Here is a 12,629-nt window from a genome sequence, read left to right on the forward strand (position 1 = left end):
CCCTTGACTTTCTCTGGGAGCAGTTGGAAAGCACTACCATACTGTTCCTCTAAGTTGCGGTTAATCCGGCCGCCCGAGACAACTGGTGGTACTTGAAGAACAACAACCACCGTTGTTCAGTAGAAATACACAACAAACCTTTTTGCTCCAGCAGGAAAAAAGGCACGTACATGAAGCTTATAAGATTACGGCTTCTTTTAATGAAAAGGGTCCCTTGCACCCATGCAGATGAAAGAGAGAACGTTTTTTGCTGTTCAACGACCTTTATCAATCTGATGGATGCCATTTTCATCCCACATAGATGGTGCTTAGAGCAAAGAAATGGTAAACACACTGTACGAGCTGCAGACACTTTAAACTCAGATTATACATTTAAATAACTGTTAAAATAAACAGGAATACTTTGCAAAGTGTGAAATTTTACAAATATTGAAGATAAATGAATAAAATAAAATCAAAAAGCAGCTCTTAATACAACACATCCATTACTAGTAAATATCACATGGCGTCAACCACCTCTCATTAATTAAAAAAAAGTACTCTAAGGGTTAAATACATATGGGTAAAGCTGGCGACCTGAAATGCCAAGTTAATTCTGTTTGCTATACAACTAAGAGTGTGCCCAAAATGAAGACGCCGCTCACGGGGAGTTGAAATACATTTAAGTGAGGACTTCAGCATAGCAGAGTAACAGTCTCCCCCTCCAGGTCCATAAAACAGTGCAAAGCAATTCAAACACCTTGTGTCCTTTTTCACGGGCAATGGAAAAGAGCGGTGGCAGACAGTCAAAAGAAACACCAGTTAAATACTCCAAGTTGCACCCCTGTGGCCGAATATCACCAAGCATGCTGGTACTTACAGTTCCTTATGAGTTTAACATCAGTGGGTGCCGCCATACCCTCACAAAAATCCAAGTATTACCCCAGTAAGTCAGAAAGGAGCCAAACACACTGCAAGGCTCTTCAGTTAAATATCCATCAATACAGACCCCCCCGTTCCATCATGTTTGAAAATTGTAATACAGGATCCGCACATCTAGCAGCGGGTCGTCTGCGGGGCCAAGCAGAGCTGCTAAAAAGCCAACAAAGAGGTTTCCAAAATAAAGATGCCACTCATGGGGAGTTGAAACACCTTTAATTGAAGACTTCAGCATAGCAGGGTAACAGTCTCCCCTTGTGTCCTTGTTCACAGGCAATGGAAAAGAGCGATGGCAGAGAGTCATAAGGAACACCTGATAAATAGTCCATGTACCGCCCCAGCCCCAAACTTCTTTGATTTTTGCTAATAGTTTTTTTTTTACATTTCCTTACTACTTTTGGACACTCAGGAAAGCTGGCTACCTTTAAAATTTTGTGCAATTCCCATTTCCTGGAAACACTGGTCCTTCTTCAAAATTTCCAGAAAATGATAGAGGTTTGGATGATGTTTGCCAAGAGAATTGTTGAAGGAGTTGTGCCGTCCTTCAATGGCATTGTTAGTCTTCCCTCCACCTTCTAGGCATGTCACGTAGCAGTTCCATCTGTCAAATGGGAACCTTGGTTTCCTCCTGCAACCCGACCTACTCAAATGGCCATTTCAGATGTTTCTAAAATAATTTAGCAAGGTGCCAATTTGTTGTCATTTTGTGTATAATAATCAGATTCAGTAATTGATGTGTAGAACTCATCTACACATGCAGGTGGTAAGAAGTATAAGGGAGGAACTTTGCTAAATTTGAATAGAAATTTACTATCAGACATATAATCCTAAAATAAAAAAAAAATTGGATTTTTCAGCAAACATACCTGAGAAAAGTGGAAAAACATCCTTGAATTTGGTTGCTGGGTATAATTTAGTAATGGTATTAGTCATTGATAATTCAAAGTAACTAATCACATTTCTAGGGCTTTTATTCAAGGTTTTAGATTTTGGAACTGAAAGAAATTCAGTATATATTGATGATTGTTTGTCTGAGAGTAAACTGTATACCAAAGGTATGGTTGTGTTATTAATTTTGTCACAATTAGTGTACATTTGTGCGAATGAATGGAGTGTGGATTTAAAAGTACCATCCATCATCCAAATAGCACTATTCTCAAGAATTACCAGGGTAGATGTGGTAAAAAAGATTTTTTGTCTTTTTTTAGGGTTTTCGGTATTATGCAGTAAAAAGGTTTCATTAGTAGAAATAAGTATAATGTTTGGGGAATCTTAATGTCAGAAAAGGTCGGCGGGGTAACCTGTTGGGAATGACTTGCCTTTTTTCTCCTCTGTATCATCCTTATGAGATTAAGTATTGCAGTCATACTACTAGAAAAATATTGCACATACCTTCAATGACTCCTGGGCTAGTCAATCTATCCTTTCAATAAAGGTAGCCACTATATTTCAACAGTTAATTACCCCTTCTTGACTTTACATACCAAGCATGTCTAGTTGCAGACGTGTTTGCAGATTCTTTTGACAACAAATAAAGAGAAAAAAGGTTAAGATAATGTGTTTTTTACAATGTTTTTGTTTGGTGAATTCTGTCTTCCATAAGATAAAATAACAGGGTAGAAAGATTGTTAGAAAATGTAAAAAAGCTTTGTTAATATGCACATAATATGCTAGAAAAATTGTCCTAAAATAATAATGTTTAACTTTTAATCCCTCTTAGCGGAAGGCTTCCATACCTTGGTCATGGCCACTCCATCTGGCTACCCTCACCTAGATATCCTCCCATTTAAAATCTGGAAAGATCATGTAGAAGTTCTGATTTCCCTGTTCAACCAAATTTTTTATCAAACTTTTCAATCATGCATGATGCTCCCCGATGGGGCAACTACAGTACCCGTCAATCAAGTCCAATATCTGGAAAACAACAATTGCCTGGCAGAAGAGTAATCTAGGTTTAGGCCCAGAAAAGGCACCGAATAATCTCTGATCACAGCTATTGGTGTGAGTCGATGAGGTACAATCAGCAGGGCTGATTCTACATGCCTCTCGGCCACAATCGATACTGTCTGCCTTACCACACTTTTAGCTCCGCTGAAGTCCATGGGTGGAGATGGACAGTCTTGTATTTGTTCTGTCCCTGTCTTTTGGCCAGATGTCGAGTGGTTACTCTCACTCCATGACCCTCCTAGGTCAGGGCTATCAAACATGAAGTGCCACAAGGCCTCTCTATATACCCGATTTTGTTTAACATCTACATGGCTCTGCTGATTAGGCTCATTAAGTCCTACAAGGTGACGTTGGTGATTATGCCGATGATACACAGCTCATTCTTTCTTTGGCAAACAATAAATAACTTTCCATTGTTCATGACAGTATGAAGTACATCATGCTGTGGCTCAATCTTAACTTTTTAAAATATAATGGTGATAAGACTGAGCTGCTCTGCTGCAACACCCAAAAAGTCCCAGGTTGCACTTCTGTCATATTTGTGGCCTAAGCAATTGTTGGGCCAACGGTTCCCATAAAATTGGTCTGAAATATTGAAGTCATGTTTGATGACAAACTTGAATGTAGTTGCAGACAAATGCATCATGCTCTTGAGATCCCTGCGGAAGATCCTCCTAGTACTTTTTCATTCCTCTAGGGCCTTTCTTAATTGCCTGGACTATTGTAATTCCCTTCTATTGGATACGCCGGAGCACATATTACATCGCTTGTCAAGGGTTCAGGCAGCAGCAGCTAAACTAGCCCTCAATAGACCGTTGAGAGCATCTAACCCCCCAGCTCGAAAGAAGCTACATTGGCTACCACTGAAGTAAATAATCTTGCTCAAATCTGTCTGCATTGCATTCAAAGTATTTCAGGGGGTTTTCCTGCCCCTTTGCGCAAGAGGCTAAAAAGATATACTTCTAACAGAGATCTCTATTCTACATCAGCCATTCTGCTACGCGCAACCACGTTTTAGAAATCCAGGCAATGTGGCCGGATCTTTATGGTCAGTGCAGCCAAGCTTTGGAACTCACTTTCACTTTCATGGAGATCCATAACCAGCGTGTTATAATTTAGGAGGATGCTTAAGACCTGCCTCTTCCCAAAGTATTTGGCCAACTCTCAGTTCTCAATTATTTTTAGGTGATCCTCTTGTTTTTCTTTTTAGGGCTGTTCAACCTTGTTTAGTCTCTCTTTTCTCTGTTATTCGACCAGCTCCATTTGATATTTTATTAATTTTATAAATAAACATATTTTGTATAATTAAATATTGGAGAGGGATACAGGAAAAGGGGAGATTTGCTTACCACAAAAATGGTTTGTGATGTTCAAAATTACATTTTGGCTTTATTTTTTTGCCTTGCAATGTTCTTGGTGTTCTAGTTGGGAAGATAAAAGTACAGAAAAAACTAGGACTAAGTAATGTGTTTTTATCATTTTTGTTTTAATGTTTTGCACACTGTTTTTTGTACCTGTTTGTAGGAAAAGACAAATTGATTGGTTAATTTTGCATACCAAGGGAGAAAAAGAACAGTTTCACACCCTGTTAAAAATGTGAAATGGCATTGACAATTTGTCCAGCACATCCTAGAACAAATGTTGCTTGCTAGTGTTTGGAGAAATGGAAAGATGGCATTTGTATGCCTGAAATGTATTGTGCTTTGTTTTTTTATACAGTCCGTGATGGTCAAAGTCTAGATTATCTTTGTGTTTTTCACCGTACAATGTTGTTTGTTTTCTTGTTGTGGAGTACAATCGATAGAACTTGTTATTAGCTTTGTATGCTTTACCATTGCTATGTTTTAGATTGTGGATAACTTCATTTTAAAGGTTGGTCTACTTAAATATATATGTAATGTCTCCTGTTGGTGTGGGGCTGAAAGGTGAATCCTTTTGGAGACTTCACATTACTTGCAGTACATTTTTTGACACTGCCACAATAGACAAGCATAATCTGTTTCTCAATTTCTAAAGTTAATTTTTGCCCCCAGTCAATGTCCAAATTGTGCCCTGAGGGATACCCCAAGCAGAGTTAGATTACTAAATTTCCCTCCAGTCACTTATCAGCACCTACCCGGAGGGACGCCCCAGCGGTAAACAACCTTTACAACGCAACTTTTACCACGCAGTGCCTTTACAACGCACCTTTTACAACGCAAACCATTACAACGCATTGCGCTAGGGGGCGCTCTAGGATAGGGAATAGGTTTAATGTACTATCCAACACCTTCTCTACTATCCACGGGGACTGGAGTTGGAATAGTAAATTAAACAATTCACTATCCAGCGCCTAAAAGCACTATGCGTTGTAATGGTATGCGTTGTAAAAACCGCATTGTAAAAGCATGCGATGTAAAAGCATGCGTTGTAATGTCATACATCTGAATTAGAATAATACATTTATCCCAGACACTGTCTAGCAGCTGCCCTGAGGGATGCCCCAGTGAGGTTAGATTAATAATCTTGTCCCGAGTCACTGTCCAGCACCTGCCCTGAGGGACAATCTGGACTAAAGCTAGACTATTATATTAAAATTAAAATGAAATAATGTTTCCAAATTTAAGGTAACTGTTTAAATTAGTTACAGGGAAAATCTAGATGGACATTTCTCACATTACTGTTATCAAATTGAGTACAATATGAATAACTTTTTTGGATGAGATGTCATATTCTGTGAAATTAGGAAAAAAACTATTTAACTTGCACAACAATTTGCTTATATTGTGGATATTTGTATTTATTTATTTATTTATTTTAGTGTTTTATAGAGCGCGAACTTGACCCGTTAGGGTATCGGAGCGCTTTACATAGTATAAGATGCATACAATAGGCAGGATATCACAAGAATATACTGTACATTAGGGAGGGGAGTGCTGCATACAAGAGGGATTAGAGCAGACACGGAGAGTCAATAATACAGTCGCTGAGGACCCCCTGGTTTCTTGGTGGGGCGAGAAGGAAGGAGAAAGGCAATAATCTCTGAGGTGGTTGATGGACGGGGTTTAGCCAAGGAATTTACCCATGAGGAAGGATTTAGCCTCCTTTTTGAAGCATGCCAGAGAGGGGATTCTTCTGATGGCGGGTGGGAAGGAGTTCCATATTCTTGGTGCAGCCCCAGCGAACGCCCGATTATACGTTTTTTTCCGAAAGCGTGCAGGCTGGAATAGGAGGGCACTGGCCGATCGTGAGTTTCTGCTTCCTCTGGATATTACAAGTTTCTGTGCAAGATACGCAGGGGAGTTTGAGTGTAGGGCTTTGTGCGTGATGCATGCCAGCTTGAGGTGGATTCTGGCCTCAAGAGGAAGTCAGTTCAATACTTTCAGATGAGGAGTGGGCTGATCAAATTTCCTTGTGCCAGTAAGTAGTCTGGCTGCTGCATTGAGGCAGACTTTTAAGGGTGCTAAGGAGATCTTGGGTAAACCAGAGAGGTTGGAACAGCCATATTCCAGCCTAGAAACAACTAGTGCTTGGACTGTAAGTTTTAGGTCAGCAGCGTCAAGAAAGGGTTTCAGTTTCCATAGGTAGCTCAGGTGGAATCTGGCAGATGTGGCCATTGAGATGATGTGGTCTCGCATGTTTAGGTTGTAATCCAAGGTAATTCCCAGAGATTTAGCCGAGTCCACAATGGCCGAGGGTCAGTTTAAGGCTGTGATGGCTTTAATCCATGTTAGGATCTCCGAGTTGCTTTTAGGCTGGGAAATTAGGAGGAACTCAGTTTTCTTTGCATTGAGTTTGAGTTGGTTGGAGGAGAGCCATTGGGTGGTCAGCTTCACGGCCTCATTCAGGGAGAGAATCTCCTCAAGAGATGAGACTTTTATGTAGATCTGAGTGTCGTCGGCGTACATATGGTAGGTGATATATGCAGTGCGAAGGACTTCGCAAGGGGTTCTAGATAGAGGTTGTACTTACTTTATCTGGTAGATAACGTTCAAAAATCTCACAGAGGTGAACAGGCATGTGGTCACAAACAGTAAGAGTGTACCACTAGTCACAAAATGGTGAATGACTTGTTTTATATTGTTTTATACTTGTTTTGAACAACATTTCAAACAAATATATGTTTTGGAATGTACGTTTTAACATGTTTTAAACATTATGACTTAAGGTGTATTTATTTGAAATGTCTTAGGAAAATGTTTTGTATAAGTACTCACTCACAGCCATTTAGGCTCTGCTAAGGTTCATTACCCCTGGTAGTTCCTCATTTCTCAGTAGAGTTTCAAAAAGACATTTTAGAGCACCACATCAACTGGAAATCTCCAAAGGAAAGTAGACAGATGTGCAGTGTTGTGTTGGTTCTCGAAATCCCATTGGGCCTAGAAATTACAGTTACAAGACCCGCTGAAATTACAGTGCCTACTCATAATGAGGGACAATTTTCTTGGGACTGTGAAGCATTTGCCAGTCTGCACTGAATTGCTAACTGTACAAGTTTAAGCCTTGTAAAAATTGGAGCCACTGGATGCTTTTCTGTTTGGTCAAGGGAAAGAGTAGGGTTTTGGCCAAGACCATTATTTGAGACCATGTTCATAACATCATGAGTTTAGGGCAATATATTCATGTTGTGCACAGAGTTGCATCATGCCTCAAAGTGCAATACTTGCAAACAGTAAAAACTCACAAACAGCCACAAGCAAAATATTTTATGTTGGTTGAGGATCATTGTTCCTGAGGGTAAAAGTGAAATTATGTTGGAACTAACAGAAGTTGCACATGCATGAAGAGTTCTCTCTATTTGAAGATAATTTAAAAGTTAGATTTCAAGCTATATAGCAGAGGAGCAAGTAGCACATAATCCAGGTTGGTAAAGGCTTCACCAGAGAAATGGCTTCTACGATGAAAACAAAAGAACACTTTGAGAAGTATTTTTTTCCAAGAAAGGTCCTGGAGACCTTTTTCATCCAAGATTCAGATTTTTTTGAGGACACCATTACGCAGGTCTTTTCAAAATTCCTAAAATGCTCCTCATCAGGTATGTACTAGTCATGGATTTACTTTTTTTAAATTTCCGCTTGCAGCAGATAAACTCAAAATGTGGTACCAGAATAACGTCTAACATAAACAATGAGCTAAAATCATTGGTAGTGGGGATTGAGTATAAATGTTATGCAACAATATTGGTATTAAGAAATAAAAAATCTAAATTATTGATAAGAATGTATGTTTTTTTTAAGAACGTGTGCTGTGGCCACTACAATGGAACAGTGAATACAATAAATACTTCCACACCAATATAATGATGCAATATAATTCACATCTGGCAGCTGGGGGATCTGGCCAGGTCACCCATGGACCAGGTGTTTAAAAAAAATCGATGAGGTCTCATGCTACATGAATGCAAGCTCTTCCCCTCTGCTCTGTGTTACATAACCTTTGCCCTAACAAATGAAAAACTGTATACAGCCTGCAGAAGCAGATCATCTATTGAGTTCAGGTGTATTGTGCACAGAAATGTAAGAAGATTGTTTAAAAATTGCTTTTTTAATTGCTGACGAATTCAAAATGCAATATCATCATCAGTAAAGGCACTTCTCAAAGGTAAATTATCTTGTGAGTATTGTGTGTGTAATTTACTCTTATACTTTTAAGTTACTTTGTTTGAGATCTGGAGAATAATGAATCAGCTTAATTTTGTCAGATCTCAGGAGTACAAACATTTGCAAGATGCAAGTTTGTTCCAAATGGCTGATAGATCTCTACCAATAGTTTTAGATTTGACTCAAAAGACACAACTAACTGGTCCCAAACTATATGGAACAGTGATATATTAAATATTTTCTGAATGCTATTCTGCAACTTCATTAAAAGCTACTTTTTCCTCAGATACTCCATTCTTCCTCTGCTTTGATATTTCTTATTCCAGCAAACAGCTGAAAAATTACAAAAGTTTATCTTTATTTCAATGTACGTGGGTCATCCACTAATTTTAAAGAGGTAGTGAACATTTCTCACTTTATTAATTTTGAGAAAATTAGTAAAATGCATCAACTCGGGGAATTATATGTGAAAAGATCTGTCACATGCTTCAAATTCGGGGACAAAGGGCTCGATGTTTATTAATTAAAAATGTACAGGATTTTCCCTTTTGAATAATTTTATCACAATTGGTCACTTTATAAAATGTGAAGCACATATCCGATTATTTGCCAGGACATTGTATGCATGTTGAAATTCAAATGGGATCCGCTAAACACAGAATAGGCTCAGTCCGAATAAAACAATGTCTTAAAGATCATAGCAAAGGAACCTATTGAATGTGTCCTACAAACTGTCCGTTTCGCCTGACCGGCAGGCTCGATCATCTGTGATTAAGCTGGCCGGTCAGGCAAAACGCGTCTGTAGGACTGACTTTAATAAATAATTGGCCAGCACATGGTGTCGACAAAGCGTGGTGTTTGCTGCGTGCTTGAATGCATATATATATATATATAACCTACTGGCAGTCGCCAGTAGGTAGTAATAGTTAGGACCCACTTTCCATAGGAAATCCACAACATTCTATTTGGAATAACTTGTGCTGGAGGACGAATCTTAGTGAATTTCTCAAAAAAATTGCCTGCTCCACTCCCCTCCTTCCCTGAAAGTTTGGGGGTGATTCGTCAAGTGGGGGCCGAGAAAAAAGGGGTCCCAAAACGTGAAATTTTCCATAGAGATCTTTAGCCAGGGCTACAGCCTGAAGGGCTGAACGGAATTACACCAAATTTGGTAGAGAGGTAGAGTTCGATTCGCAGATTGTGCTTTTCGTTAAATGGTGTAAATCTGTTCAGTGTGATATCTAGAGACGAAATACGGCACGCGTACTGAAATCTGTACAATTACGAGCACGAGCTGCATGCTGATTGGATGTCAACTGTCTGTCAACGCTCCAAACCAGGAAGTGTTGGCAGCCATTTTGTGCCTCGGTAGCACCGAGTCACAAGAAAACAGTAAAACAAAGTTGAAAAATAAGGGAAGGGGGCAGGGTAGAAACATTTTGACCCTCTGGGCCTGCTCAGGGGGTCCCACATGGATCTTTAGGCACTTTTTTCTCCTTTTTCTGATGAGTTGGTGGTGGGTCTTGGTGGCGGCTCGGAAGTTGCTGTGAACTTCTGTGGATTTGTTGGTCCTCCAGGCCTTTTCGGGGTGGCGGCAAGTGCGTTTGGACTCTCAACGTTCAGTGGTGAACCATCTAGGTTTCTTTGCGTGGGTGTTGTTGTTTTTCTTGAGTGGGCTATGGTGTTGGCGCTGTTGGAGATCTATCTGTGCAGGGTCTGGCTGCGGTGTTGGGGTCATCGTTTTCCACAATGGTTGGGGTGGAGTTGCTATACAATTCTGTTCCAAACCTAACCCATTACAAAAGGGTCTATTTTGACTGCCTCATTAGCAGAAAAAATCTTAATGAATGCCACCTCCGATACTGATGGACTGGTCTGATCACTTTCTTGTTATTTTCTCCATGGGTCATGCACTTCAACCCTTAATAAGATCAAAAATAGTGTCAAAGCAAATGAAGTCAAAGGACAGTACTGACTGTGTCAGACTAGAAAACAAATCTAAATCTAAATCTTTAAAGTCAGAATTCACAAATAAATATGCCCCCCTTAACTCAAAGAAAACTCTGAAACAGCTTTGAATAAAATGCAGAACGCAAATGCCATGTTTGCAAGGCTGAAGCTGATTTCTTTATACACAAATTATTATGCATACAAATAAATAAAGAAAGCTATTTGAAATAATCAAGAAGCAAACCACGTCCTAAATCATTCTCGCAAATGGTAAAGAAAGCTGTGACAGCCTCCTTAATGTATTCAAAACAAAATATAAGAGACTGAGCTAACTCTCCTAGTAATAACTATTCTCCAAGAAGAAAATCATTCTTCCATATTTAAGGATGATAGCACCTCCTTCGAAGTGATAACTCAATCTGCCATTGGAAAAATCCTCTCTGCTATCCGACTAGCCTCTCATTTTCCTCGCCCACCCCACCCACTACTTTCAAGAAAATATCTTCATCCCTTACTTCACTTCCATAATCAGCTCATCTCTCAGCCATTGGACAGTGCCTGGCTGCCTCAAGAATGGTCAAGTCACCCACTTTAAAAAAATAATTGCATACTTCACCAATCTTAACAGCTGTTGCCCTAGATACACCCACCTGTTATAGTGCACGACTGGTGAACAAACACATACATGAAAAAAACCTCCTCAAGACCATCAGTCAGGATTTGGATATGGTTGCAGCAGTGGAACAGTGATTTTATCCTGGATGTTATGCTTGATCAAAACTTAAGGTGGATCAAGCCTCCAATTCTCAATACTAAAGTTCAAGCTAAGTTAGACCCTGGCACCAAACACCTTTAAAGGAAGACTCACTCATCAGTTCAATTGGGGGGGACAATACTCCAAATCTGATCATGCTTTTCTAGATTCCTAATAGGAGCGGGAGCTTTCATATTTCACAACGCCCTGTAAATACCTGGCACACTCGTGTACAGATGTTCTACCACTGGGATTTTCAGGTTGGAATGGTTCAACTAAACTCTCTTCAGAAAAATACAATTTTTCTTGCCTCTAATTTTCTTCTATAGAATGTTAATGACTTTGTTTTCCTTGTTGACATCATTGATTCAATAGTTTATGTCATCAATGAAGTTCACATTGATATGATCTGTATTGCTATACTCCTCATGTTGTCTACACTGTTGCTACTGCATATGTAATTCCTACTTAAGTGTTTTGATGTTCTGTGGAGTTTGTTTCACACCATATAACACTACACAGGTAAAACTAATATCATAAAAGTAATAGCTAAACACACAAATTGGGATCTACTATAATAATTCTTCATAGCATATGCTAAATAAAAGTCAAGTACACATTGATACTGGGTTACTCATTCTAACCACTGTCAGTGGATGGCAGTCGGTGGCACACAAATAATGACAGGAGATGAAAGTAATTATGTGAACTCATTAATTGCCAGAGATACCCCCATTGTACCCGATCGAACGCTTTTTCCGCGTCCAGCAGAATCAGCGCTAGATCGTTCTTGTTTACTGAGGCAGTATCAAAGAGAGATATAACTGTATTTACATGTTCTACCATCCCCCTTCTGGGTATGAATCCATGTTGGTGCAGTGATACTAAAGGGGTAATACAATCTGACAACCGATTAGCTAAGATTTTAGAGTAAATTTTAGTATCAGAGTTTAGCAACGATATCGGTCTATATGACCCAACGCGGTCTGCTGGCTTACCTTTTTTGCAAAATACAACGATAGTAGCTTCTGCCCATGTTCCTGGGGGATTACCCACCTGAGCTTCCCTCACTGTTTTTAGAAGTTCTTTTTTAATATCCTGATAAAATTGTGTATATATTTCGCTAGGTAGCCTATCAGGGCCAGCAGCTTTGCCCTTTGTTAAACCTTTAACAGCCCTATCCAGCTCCTCCTCTGTGATTATATCCTCTAGTCCCAGAGAAAAAGTTGAATCCACCATTTTTAAACCCTTTGCAAATATTGTGTCCCAGTTTGATACAGGACCAGATGGACCTTCATATAACTCAGAATAAAATTGTTGGAAAATATTAAGTATCTCCTGTGGTGTTGTTTGCACCGCCCCTGTAGAATCTCTCATTTGTGCAATATTCCTAGCCGACTCTTTAATGCGTAATTGAGTCGCCAACCTTCTCCCGTTTGTTTCACCATATTCGTGTCTGTCCATTTTTGATGCAAGATACTTCC

The sequence above is a fragment of the Lissotriton helveticus genome, chromosome 4_2 (assembly GCF_964261635.1).
Source record: "Lissotriton helveticus chromosome 4_2, aLisHel1.1, whole genome shotgun sequence".
NCBI classification, from domain to species: Eukaryota; Metazoa; Chordata; class Amphibia; order Caudata; family Salamandridae; genus Lissotriton; species Lissotriton helveticus.